Source organism: Oryctolagus cuniculus, unplaced genomic scaffold, assembly GCF_964237555.1.
Source record: "Oryctolagus cuniculus unplaced genomic scaffold, mOryCun1.1 SCAFFOLD_83, whole genome shotgun sequence".
NCBI lineage: Eukaryota > Metazoa > Chordata > Mammalia > Lagomorpha > Leporidae > Oryctolagus > Oryctolagus cuniculus.
In genome coordinates, this window is record NW_027208362.1 from 225,079 (window position 1) to 242,845 (window position 17,767).

Below are 17,767 nucleotides of genomic sequence, written 5' to 3' on the forward strand. Positions count from 1 at the left end.
TTACCCTTCCTGAGAAACAGGGTGATGGAGTGGTGCTAAGTTGAACAAAGGTTCAGAATTGGAGAAAAAAAGCACGCTTGTTTCAGACTTAATTACTGATGGGGTAAAGCATTGTAGGGACTCTATAACAGTTCCAACTTCTTCCCTTGCCCTATGCTACTTCCTCTCCCATGTAGTTATAGGACTTGGTCCCTAAAAATAATTTTGCCCACTAACTCAGCAACATCTTCTTTCTGGGAACCTAAACCAGAATGTGTCTCACTTAGTAAAACTCTACATACATTGACATAACAACTGAGAATCAGAATTTTAAACCTATTTAAAAGTCTTCCAGCTGAGCAGTTTTAATTATTTTGAAGCAATTTACTAAAAATGCAAATATTAACATTCAATGCTGTCGCTCCCCCTCTTCGTGGAGGAACGACACAGGACCCTGCGCTGTTCTTTCATCTGCTCGGCCCTCCCCGGGTTTGCTGCTGGTTCTTCCCGGGTTGGCTACTATCCCTTCCACCTCCGTGGAAGGGCAGTTCCCCCTGGCCGCATTCCCCACTTCCGCAGGGGAGCGGCACACCGCCGGCCGGCTCTCTGGGGGCTGCACGGGTTCCCTTAGGTGTTCCCCATAGATGTTCCTGGTGCATGCCGTCTCTCTCCTCCTTTATAGTCCTCCTCCGCCAATCCCAACTCGGCTGAGTACGCTGCTCTCCAATCAGGAGCAAGTCCTACAGTTAATTGGTTGAACTGGAGGCAGCTGTGCGGAAGCTGTTTACTTCTCTCCCAGCGCCATATTGTGGGAGAGCAGATGCATAGAATAAGTCCTAATTCGAGCAACTTAGTCTAGTCCGGATTGCTCCCCACAGATCCCCCTTTCTTTTTATTTTTTGGCGTTGATACGCGCCTGTCTTCGGTGTCCCGCAGCACACACTCTGCTGTACTTGCTAGAGTTGCCACAGGCTCTTACAAGTCCTATCAATCAGGAAAACCGAATCCGGGTCCTCTCTTCGCCATTGTGAGGAGGTTTTTAGGCGCTGATGCGTGCCTGTGTTCGGTGCCCTGCAGCGCATGCTCTGCTCTGCTAGAACTGCCTGCAGGTGTTTACAAAACCTATCAGGCAAACCGAATCCAAGCCTTCTCATTGCCGTATTGTGGGGGAGACTTATTAGTGTTGGTTTGTGCCTATCTTCGGTGACCTGCGGCTAGCCGCCCAGGTGCTCATCGCCTCACTAATCGGGCAGACCGAATCCAAGCCTTCTAATTGGCATGTTGAGGGGAGGCCTTATTTCTCTCTATTTCTCTATCTCCGGGCATTCCTATCTCTCCCATTTTACTTCTGTCTGCCAACATTCCTATTTCTCTTTTACTTCTAAACTTCTGTTTCTCTTATCCCCGCAGCTTTCCGGCACCTCGCCCCGCCGGCGGGTTCCCGGCTCTGCGCCGCTTCAGCCCGCGCGCCTCTCTCATCTGCGCAGCTTCCCGGCTTTGCGCGGCTCAGCTTTGCGCGCTCCGTGGTCTCCACGCTTAACCCTTTCGCGTCTGAACCACGGCCTACGCCAGCGTTCCCTATCTATTCACGCCCCGTGCTCTCTCTGCACGCGGCGGCTTCCGCGAGTAACACAGCGTAGCTTGCGTCTCCACCACTAGGATTCAATCTAAGTTCCCCGGGCTAGCCTGGCGAATTCAACCCAGCGTACGTCTCCGCCCCACGATTTGGCTTCCCGTCCTTTGCTCCCCGGGCTAATCAGACGGATCCCAATCTGGCTTACGTCTCAGCTTCTAGTTTCAACTTTTCGCCCCCTATTCCCGGGCTAACTTGAGAACCCCAAAGTGGCTTTCGTTTCCGCCTCGGCCTGCCCCCCGCGGCTTCAATTTCCCTAACATTTTTCTCTACCCGGTATGTTTCCCCAAGCTTTCTTCCAACGATACTCCTCCCTCATTTCTCCTGGCCTCTCCCCACAGTCCGCATCCGAGTCTGTTTGTTCTAGCTTTCACTTTCGCTTTCGACCTTAGAGATTTCTCCCAGCTTCCCCCCGTAGTCCGTATCCGAGTCTATGCCTAGGCTTTCAATAGCTTCTTCCGGCACCCTTTTCGTCCGGCTTTTCCCTAGGCTGTTTGCTAGTTTCTCTCTCTGGTATTTTCCTGCTTCTTCCCGTTTCTTCCCTCCTAAGTTTGCTATCCGTCCTAGGTTTCCTATCCGAGTTAGGTTTCCTATCCGAGTCACGTTTCTTCCCTCCTAAGTTTTCTATCCGTCCTAGGTTTCCTATCCGAGTCACGGCACCATTATGTCGCTCCCCCTCTTCGTGGAGGAGCAACACAGGACCCTGCGCTGTTCTCTCATCTGCTCGGCCCTCCCCGGGTTTTCTGCTGGTTCTTCCCGGGTTGGCTACTATCCCTTCCACCTCCGTGGAAGGGCAGTTCCCCCTGGCCGCATTCCCCACTTCCGCAGGGGAGCGGCACACCGCCGGCCGGTTCTCTCGGGGGCTGCACGGGTTCCCTTAGATGTTCCCCATAGATGTTCCTGGTGCATGCCGTCTCTCTCCTCCTTTATAGTCCTCCTCCGCCAATCCCAACTCGGCTGAGTACGCTGCTCTCCAATCAGGAGCAAGTCCTACAGTTAATTGGTTGAACTGGAGGCAGCTGTGCGGAAGCTGTTTACTTCTCTCCCAGCGCCATATTGTGGGAGAGCAGATGCATAGAATAAGTCCTAATTCGAGCAACTTAGTCTAGTCCGGATTGCTCCCCACAAATGCATTATATTTATCAAAATTATGAAAGAACAAAGTTAACATCTCAAATTTCAGCAAAAATCTTTGGCTAATTAACGTACTTTTGCTTCTAAGGCAGAGAGAGAGGGACACACAGATATACAGAGGCCTGCTATCTGTATTCACTCCACGAATGCCCACAACAGCCAAGACTGGGCTAAAGGCTGATGCCTGGAAGTCAACTGGGACTTCCATGTAGATAGAAGGATGTCAAGCACTTCAGTCATCATTTGTTGCCTTCCATGGTCTGTATTAATATAAAGATGGAATCATAAATTAATATAGGATTCAAACCCACACTCCCCAATCTGGGAAGCAAGTAACCCCAAAACCATCTTAACTATGCAAAATGCCCACCCTAGATAAAAAGTATTAAGATCTGAGTTCCCTGTCTGTTCTTTTTGTATATTTTTCTTGATTCTGGTGTTATGTACCCTCTAACTCCTGAATGCTTTCTTCCACTGTCACTACATCTACTGGCTTTTAGCACAGCTGGTAGGAGGAGGGGACTAAAATCTTATTATTAATGTACTAAAATGCCTTCTCTGTTTTTTGCCTAAAATGATATTTCTCATATGGAAAACCCTACAGTATTAGTAATTGAACAACAGCTCTTCCTTTAAATACACTGCATGTATGCATTACAATAATGTGAAGACAAAAAGACAGAAGTAGCTGTCTAATCTGATTAGACCTCAGACTAAGACTCATCATAAGATGCCTGGACAAAAAAATCCCACTTTTGTGATATGAGTCAAGGCTAGTTGAGAGATTCATATTACTTATATGAATATAAGAGTGGAATGCAGACTATGACTCCATTTTAGATGTATTGAGCTTTTGTATAACCACAAAGAAACATTCAACATGTAGTTATATCTGTGATCTAAAGGCTGGGAAGAAACAGGAGTGTCAGAACACAGAGGGCAAAATCTGCTGAGAAAATTGCAGAGTGGGATGAACGGGGAACCAAAGAAACACTCTAATACACTACATTAAGAATAAAAAAGTAGGGGCTGGCTGCCACTGTGGCACAGTAGGTTAATGCTCCACTTTTTCTGTTTTTTTTTTCTTTTTTTTAAACTTTTATTTAGTAAATATAATTTTCCAAAGTACAGTTTATGGATTACAATGGCTTTTCCCCCACCATAACTTCCCTCCCACCTGCACCCCTCCCATCTCCCACTCCCTCTCCCATTCCATTCACATCAAGATTCATTTTCAATTATATTTATATACAGAAGATCAATTTAGTATATATTAAGTAAAGATTTCATCAGTTTGCACCCACACAGAACATAAAGTGTAAAATACTGTTTGAGTACTAGTTATAGCATTAATTCACATCGGACAACACATTAAGGACAGAGATCCCACATAAGGAGTAAGTACACAGTGACTCCTGTTGTTGACTTAACAATTTGACACTTTTGTTTATGGCATCAGAAATCTCCCTAGTCTCTAGTCACAAGTTTCCAAGGCTATGGAAGCCTCTTGAGTTCGCTGACTTCGATCTTATTTAGAAAAGGTCATAGTGAAAGTGGAGTTAGACAGTGAGAGAGAGAGAGAGAAACTTTGATATTTTTTAAGAACTTGGCCAGAACCTTGTTATCTACCTGCTGGATTTTGCTGCAAACAAGGCAAAGAGGTGAATTTAAGAGTTTCATGGAGGTCCTGCTGCTACTTCTGCTCCTGTCCTATTGAGAATGGGCATGGATGCTGTGATACAGTTGAAGAGAACTTCAGTGGGAATGTAATGGGGATGATGATTCTTGGTTCACAGCCATTATTCATTTTCTCTATGGTTAGGGGTATGAAATGTACTATTCAAATTCTTGTATCATTTTAGATGCTGCAACTGCCTATCAGTTACTTCATTCTGCAAATTAAGAGACTTAAGCTTTGAGATTTCCACCTTAAGTACCTCCACCTCAGACCAAAGAAGCAAATTTTGTGCACCCTAAATGCTTAGGTCTTAGGGTCACACTGATTCAAATAGAAAATGGATTGCAGAGATCAAAAACATAGAATGCCATCATGGAGTAGTAGGTCCTAATATCTGCTCACAAGAATTACTGTTCCTGTAATAGTGATCTCTTGTCAGCAGGACGTTCGACAATTTGAGATATGGATTCCACAGCAATCTGCATTGAACAGGGAAAGTGGAAAGGCCACACTCAATTGTTGACTGATCATTTTTCAACTCACTTCCTCTCTCTGTATCATAGTCACACCTTCCATGTAATGACTGGAGTTCTTAATTTTGAGTCCCTTGTCAGTAAGAGGAGTTCTAACAAATAATTTGTACTGAATGCAGAAGAAGGAATAATATAGTCTCTATAGCAAAAAATAAAGAGGACAATGACAAGAGATAGAATTCACTAATTAAGGATTCCCTTAGGATTAAGGGATTACTAATTAGTAATGAAGACACACAGTTATGCACCTCAGGTGTCTGAACTTGTTGAGCTCTATATTCCTTAAATACATTCTTTGGAAACACAGATGAGATTAACATCACCTTCATCAACAATCTATTGAAGACCTGCCCCTGCATTAACCATCATTATTATTAATTCAGTTTGCATGATGTGGATATTTTTCATGCATTTATAGCTATATCCATCTATCTATATCTAGCTATATAGAATGATTATACAGAAAGTAAGTCACATTTATGTAGCCTGGAATCTGAAATATTAGTGTGTTAGTATCACACACAAAAAGTGATATCATTAAATATACACATTTAAAAATTATTAGGAATCATAAATTTCCTAAAATGTATATTATATATGAGTATAATTAACTTGCCATATTATTCATCCATTGAAAGTGTAAAGTTCAGGGGATTTAAAAAATGTGCAATTGTAATGAATGCCAGGTTTAGAACATTTTTACTATCTCAAAAAGAAATTTAGTGCTTGGTACTTGGGCCCTGCACCCGCATGGGAGACCAGAAGGAAACATCTGGCTCCTGGCTTCAAATCAACGCAGTGCTGGCCATAGTGGCCATTTAGGGGCTGAACCAATGGAAAAGGAAGACCTTTCTCTCTGTCTCTCTCTCACTGTCTAACTCTACCTGTCAAAAAAAAATGAGAAAGTTACAAGTAAATGAAAAGATCCCATTTTATGGATTAGAATAATATTTTAAAATTTTTTTTAAAACTTATTTGTTTATTTGAAAGTCAGAGTTGCAGAAAGAAAGACCTCTTCCATCCGCTGGTTCACTCTGCAGTTGGCCAAAATGGCTGGAGCTTTACTAATCCAAAACCAGGAGCCAGGAGCCTCCTCTGGGTCTCCCACGTGGGTACAGGGACCCAAGGACTTGGGACATCTTCCCAGGCCATGGCGGAGAGCTGGATTGGAAGTGGAGCAGCACGGAACTGGTGCTCATATGGGATGCCAGCACTGCAGGCGGTGGCCTCACTCACTTCACCACAGCGCCGGCTGTAAGAATAACTAATGTTGTTTGAATATCTGTACTGCTGAAAGCAATCTACAGATTCAGTGCATTTTCTATTAAAATTCCAATATCTTTTTTTATAGAAATAGAAAAAATAATCCTAAAGTTCGATAGACTTTCTCTTAGTCTAGATCTGTTTTACAGAATCTGGTATTTTTGCATCAAGAAGAAATGACTTTTAAGGCTGCTATTAATGCAACCTTAAGTGCAATTAAATAGTGTAAAATCAGGTATGTCCCAGATAAGCAGGTTAAGGGAGAAAACAGCTCAAGCTTCCTGTTAGGACTTCTCAACAGCTGACATTTTCCTATCTACCAATTTGAGAAACGTAATTTGTGACTGATTCGCTTTAGTGCAAGTGGGGACTTTGGAATCAAAGAGAACTGATTCTTTTTTTTTTTTTACCTTTTATTTAATAAATATAAATTTCCAAAGTAAAAAAAAAAAAAAAGAAAAAGAAATTTAGTGCCCTGACTCATGGCAGTGGCAGGGAGATGGCAACAGTTGGCCAGTGGCTCTTCTGTATACACGTGATCCAGAGATTCTAGCCAAAGAAAAAATCCAAAGTCCCCACCTTCTTTGAACCTGGCTGCAAGGATTGACAGGGAGCTGGGCACCCACTTGAGACTGTGAGGCACTCCCAGCCTCCTAACATACCACAGACTCTGGGTCTCAAGTCTCTTAGGCTGAACTCCAACAGACAGTGGACTCAGGGAAAAGTCTGCCTCTCTGTGGACTGGACAGGTGGGGGGGGTGGAGTACACTCACTACACTACAGGATCCTTGTGTGCTGAGGCTGTGAGGACACTCTGGCTGCATAAGAGGATACAGCATGTATCTGGGCCTCTGAGAAATCACTGTGTGTGGCTCCACACACTCAGACAATGGGACCTGTGCTTGGAGTGAGGACTGTGCAGATCATTTCTGTGCTTCTTATATGAGTGCATATGAGTGTTGTGCCCACTGGGGCTAATACCTGAGCACTGATCAACTTGGAGGAGAGCAGATGAGGCCGTGATCATACCAACAGAGGTGACCATTCACTCCCTTCTGTTAACAAGAGATCTACCTCACCCAACATGGGACTTACCTTGGATACTCACACCATGCTAGGGCATTGACCACAGCTCTCTGGTCACACCCAGCACACACCTCTGGGCATTCACTGAAAGTGCAAGCATTTCACTAAGCCACAAAGCATGCTTCAAAGATAAAAGCCATCAGAGGAAAAAAACCACAAGTATATCCACAAATGCCTAAAATATATGCAGAAATTCAATTCAAGAAACAAGAATAAGGAACACAGCATGACACTCCCCATGAAAGGAACACAAGAACACATCAATATTTTTTAAGGTCACACAGCTTTTATTTTAAAAATAGTTTTTGAAACTTCAATGTGTACATTAAATGTATAGAATATCTGCAACACATCAATTTTAAAATGTAAAAATGAAGAGCTTGATGAAATGCTGGAAATGGGATTCAAAAAGTTAATCATAGGATTACTCAAAAGCAATCAGAAGCAAATCCATGAATTAATGAAAACCATACATTACAGGAAAGAAAATTTTTTCCATGAAATAAGGATTTTAAAAGAATAATCAAAATGAAATATTAGAAATGAAGAATTCAATAGATCAAATAAAAATCCAGTGAAAACCCTTAACAACAGACTTGTAAGGCAAAAGAAAGAATATCAAGCTAGAACACAAATCTTATAAGGAGAAAGAGAAGGACAAATAATTACAAAATGCTATACCAAAAGAAGAAATTAGAAAACTTAAGAACAGTGTTGGAGATTTATGTGATACTATCATACAACCCAACATATAGTTCTTAGGAGTTCCTGAATGTGTGGAAACAGAGAATGCATTAGAAGGCATATTTAGTGTAATATTTTTGAAAATTTCCTCAATTTGGAGAAAGAAATGGATGTCCAAATAGAGGAAGCACATAAAACTCCTAAGAGAAATGACTAGAAGAGATCTTCACCATGACAAATTGTGGTCAAACTCTCCACAGTAAAACATAAAGAAAAGATTCTAAAATGTGGGTGAGATTAATGCCAGATTACTTTCAGGGGATCTCCAATTAGACTTATAACTGACTTCTCATGAGAAATCCTACAAGATAGGAGATTCCAAGCTTTAATGAAAAAAAAAAACTGAAACCTGGAATACTGTACTTTGGAAAGCTCTCATTTATGAATGAAGGTGAAATAAAGACCTTTCCTGTTAAACAGAAATTGAAAAAACTTGACACCACTTGTCTGGTTTTATCAAGGATGCTTAAGGATGTGCTACATACAGAAACACAGAAACAGGGTGATCAATATGATAAGAAAGTGAAGACTTAAAATCTAGTAAAAGTATAAAGGAAATCCAAAATAAACAATAGGAATATTTATGGAAAAATGGCAAGGCTAAGTTGTTACCTATCAATATTCTCCTTGAATGTAACTGGCCTCAACTCTCCAGTTAAAAGATACAGACTGGCCAGATGGATTGAAAGACAAGACCCATCTATTTGCTGCCTACAAGAAACACATCTTACCAACAAAGATACATGTGGACTGAAACAGAAAGGATGGAAAAAGTTATTCCATACTAATGCAATAATGTATCTGGGCCTCTGAGAAATGGAAACCAAAAAAGAGCTGGTGTAACTCTCCTAATATCAGACAAAATAGACTTTAACACAAAAACTGTAAAAAGAGACAAAGAAGGGCATGTCTAATAATTAAGGGATCAATTCAACAAGGACATGTCATTATAATAAGTGTATATACACCCAATTATAGGGCATCTGGATATTTAAAGAAAATGTTGAGGGATCTAAATAGAGATATAGATTCCAATTCAATAATAATGGGGGACATCAATACTCCACTTTTAGCAATGGACAGATCACCAGACAAAAAATCAGCAAGGATACAACAAAGTTAATCAACATTGTAGACCAAATGGAACTAAAAGATATCTATAGAGCTTTTCATCTCACAGTAGCAGAACACACATTCTTCTCACCAGTGCATGGAATTTTCTCTAGCATAGACCATTTGCTACACAGTACTGCAAGTCTCAGCAAATTAAAAAAAAAATGAAATCCTACCATGCATCTTCTCTGGCCACAGTGGAATGAACCTGGAAATCAACAATTCAAGAATTTTGAGGACATATGCAGACAAATGGAGACTGAACAACATGCTCCTGAATGAACAGTAGGTCATAGAAGAAATCTAAATATTTCTGGAAAGAAACACTACAATACATCATATCAAAACTTATGGGATACAATAAAGGAAGTGCTGAGAGGGACATTTATAGCAATGGGTACCTACATACGAAATTGAAAGACACCAAATAAGTGAGCTGTCAATGCATCTCAAGGACCTAGAAAAAAATGAACCAAACCCCAAATCAATAGAAGGAAAAATACTTAGTATTAGAGAAGAAATGCACAAAATTGAAACAAAAAATACAAAATATCAGTGAAATGAGGAGCTGATATTTTGAAAAAAAAAATAAAATTGATACACCATTGACCCAACTAAGAATAACGAAGGGAAATAACCACATCAATAAAATCGGAAATGAAAAAGGAAATGTAACAATAGATACCATAGAAATAAAAAGAATCATCGGGAAATACTACAAAGAGCTATATGCCAATAAATTGAGAAACCCTGAAGAAATGCATAGACTTCTGTACACATACAATCTAACATAATTGAGTATGAAGACAGAAAATCTAAGAGACCAATAACCAAGACAGAAACTGAATCAATAATTAAACTCTCCCAATAAAGAAAATCCCAGGACTGGATGGTTTCACTACTCAATTCTACAAGGTATTTAAAGAAGAATTAATTCCATTCTTTTCAAGCTATTCAAAACAACTGAAAGAAAGGAAAACCTCCCAAACGACTATGAAGACAGCAAATCTTAATTCCTAAACCAGCAAAAGAAACAACAGAGAAAGAAAACTATAGACTAATATCCCTGCTGAACATAGATGCAAAAATCACCAACAAAATATTACCTAATTGAGCAACACATCATAAAGATTCACCAGACCAACTGGGGTTTTTCTCTTATATGTAGGGATGTTTCAACATTCTCGAATGACTAAATGTGATACATCATATTACCAAACTGAAAAACAAAAACCATATGGTTATCCCAATGGATGAAGAGAAAGCATTTGATAAGATACAACATCCTTTCATGATTAAAAACTTAAACAAATTGGATATAGGAGGAACATTCTTCAACACAATCAAGACAATTTATGACAAACCCACAGCCAGCATCATTCTGAGTAGGGAAATGCTGTAAGCATTCCCCCTAAGATCCAGAACCATACAAAGATGCCCACTCTCACCATTGTTACTTAATATAGTCCTGGAGTTTCAGCCAGAACTATTAGGCAAGAAAAAGAAATCAAAGAAGTACAAATTCAAAGGAAAAAGTCAAACTATCCCTATATGAAGATAACATAATTCTATATTTAGGGGATCCAAAAAACTCTATTGAGAGACTAATGGAGCTCATAAAAGTGTTTGTTAAAGTGGCAAGATATAAAATTAACACATGAAAATCAATACCCTTTGTATCCCCAGAAAATGACATGACTCACAAAGGAAGTTTAAGATAAATCCACTCACAATAGTTCCAAAAAATTTAATACTTTCAAATAAATTTAACCAAGGATGTCAAATTCCCCACGACAAAAATAACAAAACATTACAGAAAGAACTTAAATAAGATATTAAAAAATGGAAAAATCTTCAATTTTCATGCTTTGGAAAAATCAATACCATGGAAATGTCCATAATACCAAAAGTAATGTACAGATTAAATGTGATCCCAATCAAAATACCAAAAACATTCTTCTCAAGTCTATACAAATGATTCTAAAATTCATGTGGAAACAAAAGTGATCCCAAATAGCTAAAGCAAACTTATACAGCAAAAACAAAGCCAGAGGTATCAATATACCAGATTTCAAGACACACTACAGGGTAGTTATTATTAAAACAGCATAGTACTGGCACAAAAATAGATGTGAAGACCAATGGAACAGAATGGAAACTCCAGAAATCAATCCACACATCTACAACCAACTTAATTTTTTTCTTCATACTGTTTGTTGAACTCTTATTTAGTGTAGGGTTAACTATACAATCAGTAAGTAAACTGAAAATAGATCTTTGTAAAAATTAAGAGTGGGAATATCAGAGGGAGGAAGAAGAAGTGTTGAAGCATGGGTGGGAGAGAGTGTAGGGTGGGAAGTATCACTATGCTCCTAAATCTCTATATATGAAAATACATGAAATTGTGTAACTTAAGTATAATTTTTAAAATATATTAAAAAGATGGAAATTATGTCTTTTGTGTAAAAAAGTTGCCTATTTTATTGAAGTGCAACCCCTCAAAAAATTTAGTGTCTTTTAACTCTTTATTAACTATATGCTCATGCTCATCACTCTAATCCACAGAAACAAGAAATCTATTTTGAGAAATATGCCTGCTATAAACATTACATGCAATTAATGATGATATCTAAGTTCTTATATCTAGTTATCTAGATATTATTATTATTATTATTATCTAAGTTCTTATATCTAGTTATCTAGATATTATTATTATATTATATCTAGTTATCTAGATATCTAGATGATATCTAGTTCTTATGCACAATGTAGATCCTCCATCAACAAATTAGGTCAGGAGCCCACCTCCCAGTTGCATTCAATATAACATATGACCAGCAGCAGGTACCTGGGGAAGGAGAAAAAATGAGCATGCCTTGTCACACTCAGAATATTCGCCAGCCAACCACTGGGAGATGAAGCCTTATGCTCTTGACTCCACGTGTCTGAAACAGAGCTCCCATTTCACTGACAGGGGGAGAGGAGGTCTGGATTCAAATACCACTGGATCACAATGCTTTTACTGATTCTTAGAAGACCTTCTTCAGTAACTATTTTTCTTTTATTTGCTGTATGACCTTCAGACCACTTACAGAACATTTAAATGGTTGCTTTTTTAAAGTAATTTGCTACAATGGGGGTCTGTCATGCCAGAATTTTATCTAGAAACCATTCAATTTTTTTCAAGAACATTTATACATCTTTTAATTAGATTAGCTTTACAAGCAACCTGAGAGCTGTTTCATAATGAAACACTGCTTTCCAAGTTACATGACTTTATAGTTTTGTCTATATAGGAATCCTGAAATTCTTTGCCTACTATTGATAAAGTTCTGTTTTACTACTGGCTGATGTGTTGAATAAAAATAACCACTGTGAAGAATTATCTTTAACCAGAAATAAACACATATAGGTCACAAAACATTTTCAATTTAGTTTTTTTTTTTTGACACGTAGAGCAGACAGTGAGAGAGAGAGACAGAGAGAAAGGTCTTCCTTTTGCCATTGGTTTACCCTCCAATGGCCGCCACGGCCAGCACACTGCAGCGGGTGCACTGCACTGATCTGATGGTGGGAGCCAGGTTCTTATCCTGGTCTCCCATGGGGTGCAGGGCCCAAGGACTTGGGCCATCCTCCACTGCACTTCCCTGGCCACAGCAGAGAGCTGGCCTGGAAGAGGGGCAACCGGGACAGAATCCGGTGCCCTGACCGGGACTATAACCGGTGTGCCGGCACCGCAAGGTGGAGGATTAGTCTAGTGAGCTGCGGCGCCGGCTAAGTTTCAGCAAATATTAAAAGAAATGGCTATCCCAATTTCTTGATATTTTCACACTGATCTCCAAGAAAGTATATACACTTTTGCAAAAAATATGCAATTTAAGATCTGTCTACCAAACACAACCAATGGATAGTTATATCTGATAAGTGTACAACTGCAAAGATACACACATTTGAACAGGGGCTCCCAAATGAAAAGGCTATGTTATACATCTTAACAAACTTCAGTCTACCTATAACAATTTCTACTAACCCTAAAAAATGAAAATGCTTGTGAGTTGTGGCCCAAGGCAGTGCACTGCAGTATAGACCAGATGTCAAGGATAACTTGTCCTCCCAGGTTGGGCTGGCAGAGAGGCACTTACTAGAAAGATTTTATGTTGTCATCTGGAGGAGGACATGGACAAAGCTGAACATGAGCAAGGAAAAACAATAAACCACCACTTTTTTTTCCTGAAGGTTCTCCTAAGTGAGAACATGATATAGAATATTTAATCCCATTCTAAATTCACACTGTCAATTTCACTAAATAATTTTTTCATGTTATACATGAACAATAGCAATCTTTTAATAAAAATTACTGAGCTTTCCATAGAAAAGGTCTCTAATTGCATACAAACTATACAGATGCTAAAACTGTAGCAAACTGAAATATATCGAGGGGCTAGCACTGTGGGTAGCGGGTAAAGCCGCTGCCTGCAGTGCCGGCATCCCATATGGACATCGGTTCAAATTCCAGCTGCTCCACTTCTGATGCAGTTCTCTGCTATGGCCTGGGCAAGCTGTAGAAGATAGCCCAAATCCTTGGGTTCCTGCAGCCTTGTGGGAGACCTGGAGGAGGCTCCTGGCTCCTAGGTTCAGATCAGCTCAGCCAATTGGGGAGTGGACAGTGGATGGAAGACCTCTCTCTCTGCCTCTCTCTCTGTATAACTCTGACTTTCAAATAAATAAAACAAATCTTTAAAAAAAGAAATAGTAATGTTTCTGTATACTCAGATTTTGGCAAAGAAGATTGAAGAAGGGGGTTAGAAATGTGAATTGGTAAGGGCTCTTTGCTAAAGAGCTTAAGAGAGTGAAAGCTAAGATGTCTATCTCAACTCATTGTTTAAGTAAGAGAAGTCTGAGAGGCCTTGTGTGATTATGTAATGCTCCTTATTTTTCTAAAATATAAAAAATAAAACCCACAAAGCATAAAAATAAAATTATTTGGTTTTGCATTTGTTTTTCTAAACTAAGCATACATCCTTCAGTCCTGACAAGAAGGCTGACATCACAATTGGGCAATGTCTCAAGAGCTGTTTGAAGACTCACTGAACATCAAGTCTGTAAAAACACATTTCCTTCTCAATGCAAATATAATCTCCCCCTGATGTTCTTCAAAAGAAACAGAGTTCTGATCTGAAGATAAGATGGATTAGAGTATTAGGAAGAAAGCAATAAATTCAAAAGTACAATCAATTTGAGAAGCAAAAAGGAAAACCTTAGAAATGGGAAATTATCATCTACCTCCATAGGAAACACCTGAATGCAGAAGAAATCCCTTTATCTTAAGCACTTAATGCTGAGGATAATCTCAAGTTCACTTAGTGCCAGTCACTTCAGTTTTGTTTAAAAAAAAAAACTTGAAAAGGTAAATCCTTCTTACAGTGTATTTTTCCTTATAAAACATGAACTGAAGTCACTGGTAATAAATGGTGACTATTTCACTGTTAGGGTTCATTATGAACGATGTCAAAAAACAATACAGCAGCAATCATTAATAATCCAAATTAAAGCAAAATAGGACTACAAAAATCTGATGTTTCCATTGGTAAAGTGTTCCTTTTCTTATTTTAAGTGAGAAATAAATTAATTAATCATCAGCCAATGACAACAATCATTTTGAGAGTTTTTTTTAGGGCAAAAATGTAATAGTATGAAGAGGTTTACAAAAATAGATTGAGAAATAATACTGAAATTATTTCTCAATTCAGTGTTGATAAATTGTACCTAATCATACAAAAATTACCCCAAATTCAAACTTGATATAAAACAAGGAGAGATGAAATGAACTCAGCTAGATGACAAATCAAACAAAATATAAGAATGAAAAAATTCCACACAGGGCACTTATTTCATGTCCAGATGTAAAAACCATTTTCCACTGATAGATTACCTTCCTCCCATAAGCAATCACAGATTCTGAATGGATCATGCAGTACAAAGCTGCAAGAGTGAAATCTTCTTGTATGATGCTCCACAAAACAGTTGTATCTTTCCCTTATTAAAATGCACAGTTGTTTTCTATTTTTATTTATCCCATTTATTTGTATTCATAAGTTAACAGTGTCAACAATTATTGTAGTGAACCGATGGTAAGACATATTTACTGATTGACTCAGACTCCTTTTTCACCTGTTAGAAATTTTATTTTAGCTCTTGGTCTCTCATCTGCATCAAAATACCCAACAGTTCCTGTACACCTTGTAGCATATGCTGGTTGTACTTCATGAGGGTTGCAAGGGTCAGACCAGAAGAAGAGCAGTCTAGCAAATTTGGGTTCAATGTCAGCAAACTGGGCTTGCCTTCTGGAAAAATTCGAAGTATACCTCCACTTGGCACCTCATTCTTTATTAAGATAATATATACATGTCACACGTCTCCTATCTCATGTGGATTATCAACATTCTGCACATAACCTGTCCCATTGCCTGGATAACATCCATGGCTTTTGCCCGGCCATTGATTTTGTAGTTGCCCATCTTCTTGCTACAGTGGCGGATCAGGTTGTCCATGCTGCTCATCAGCAGCCCAGTGGTTCCACAGCCTGGCTCCTTGCCCTCGATCCAGGTAATCTTATCCCTTCTGATGTCCTAGGACAAGTCGCTGTTCTGGCTAACCAGCTGGCCATCTGCGAACCTGCCTGTGCTATGCAGGACTCACATCTCGTCGCCTATCTTGTCCAGGAAGTCGTCCACTACAGATGCCCTGCTTGTTCATGCAAGGCAGCGCCGGAAGTGACTTCATCTGTCCTTTGGGCTGCAGACCGCAGCTATGGCTCAGGCCCTCACCGGGCATGTTGCTAGGCGGGTACAGGTTCGTCTTCTCCTGATACAGCAATGGGCAGGTCAGCGGCTCCTCCTTCCCTGGCTCTGCCTAGGCCATCGCTGCCGGGCCCTGGAGGCTGGGGTTCATGGCTATGGCTGGGTGGGCCACGGATTTGGCCTTTGCCTTGGGCGCATCTCCTGGCCTCCCGGGCTACTGCCCCATCTGCCCTGAGCCGCGGTGTGGTGGGAAAGGCCAGGCTGCTGGTGCGGGCCTGCCCCGCAGCCAGAGGCGCCCTCACTGCCCTGGCACAGGAGTTCCTGCTCCTTGCAGTCCTGGCGCTGGTGGGACCACAACACAGCAGGTTCTCCATCTTCCCACAGGGCTCACAGTACTGCTGGTCCCGCTTGCTCTGTCCCCACCGACCCAGGTCAGCGGCAAAGCAGTGGGTGGTGCAGGCCTGCCCGGGTGCCCATTGTCGCCTCCACTGCCCTGGCACACGAGCTCGTGCTTCCTCCAGTCCTGGCGTTGGTGAGGCCGCAGCACAGCAGGCTCTCCATCTTGGCACACAGCTCACAGTTCTGCTGGTCCCGCTTGCTCCGGCCCCGCCCCCAAGGCCCGCCGCTGTCATTGCCCTTGGTGGAGGCAGCGTTGGTCGAGCAGGAGAGGTGGGGGCTGGACTGCCTAGTCCATGGCCTGGGAGCTGGGAGAGCGGCAGGGAACGTTTCTGCGCCATGCACCTGCCGCCAGCCCCTCTCCTTAAGCAGGCCGGCTCCCCCGCCCTCGGCCAGGCCGCTTTCTCATCCTTGGGGATGGCCCCGCAGCGCCAGCAGCTGTTTCAGCGCCTCATCACGCATGGGCTGAGGGTGTACGGCCTGCGTGAGGACCAGGGTCTCTGCTCTGGGCGCGGTAGACCAGCAGCCTTCCAGGCCGCCGCCTCGCCACCCCGGGCAGCCGGGCCCAGCTTGTGGAGCAGCGCAGGGCATGCGCACAGACACCGCTGCCTGGTGGTGACCAGGGCTGGGGGCTCATGAGGGCGGAGGAGGGAGAGCGAGGGCCGAGGGGAGCTCAAGGGGGTGGTGGCCCCATATATGCTTGGTTTAGGACACTAAACGATTTTTCCCTGAGAATAAACTTGAAAAGGCTTTTTCCTCTCTCTCTCTTTAACATTGTCCTGGATGCATAATTATGGAAATCAAGCACACAAAAGGAAATTTAAGGTATAGGGTAAGCTTTTAAGCAACAGAACTGTTAACATGTTAATGATATTAGTATATATACAGATAATCCAACATTAGCCAAAACCAAATATGAGCTGATAGGTGAATTAAGCAAAATTATTGGGTACAGGATCAACACAATCAAGTGGGTTACCAGGTACGCATAAAAAGCAAATAGAAAACAATGGTAACGGACAAAGTACAATCCAGAAAATGAATATCTGTATTAGAAATACTCTTCAAATCCATATTTAACAAAATCAAATGACCGAACAGAAAAATAAGCCAAGAACACAAAGAGAAAAAGGCCCAGAATCCGTAATCACCTGAAGATTATGGCAAGCTCAATATTCAAGGTCTGAACAGGATATCAGGAGATGGGATCCTGAGGGCAGGACAGTGCCCCCTGCTGTCGGGAAGGCCAAGTTTCACGCCTGAGGCCAAGCCCCGCCTCTCACTACCCCTACCCAGCACAAACCCAAGGGTCCGCCCTCAGGCTAGGGACGATGATGATTGGGTGCATCCTCTGTGACGTCGTGTCGCCTTTGTGACTGTAGAATCAGGCACCCCAGGGCAGCACTGC

At 41.3% G+C, this 17,767-nt stretch overlaps 1 pseudogene; it reads right to left on the bottom strand.

Annotated features, from left to right (window-relative positions):
* Nucleotides 1-15,317: 15,317 nt before the first annotated feature.
* On the bottom strand, nt 15,318-17,278 carry LOC138848341 (egl nine homolog 1-like; annotated as a pseudogene).
* Between the last annotated feature and the right edge of the window lie 489 nt (nt 17,279-17,767).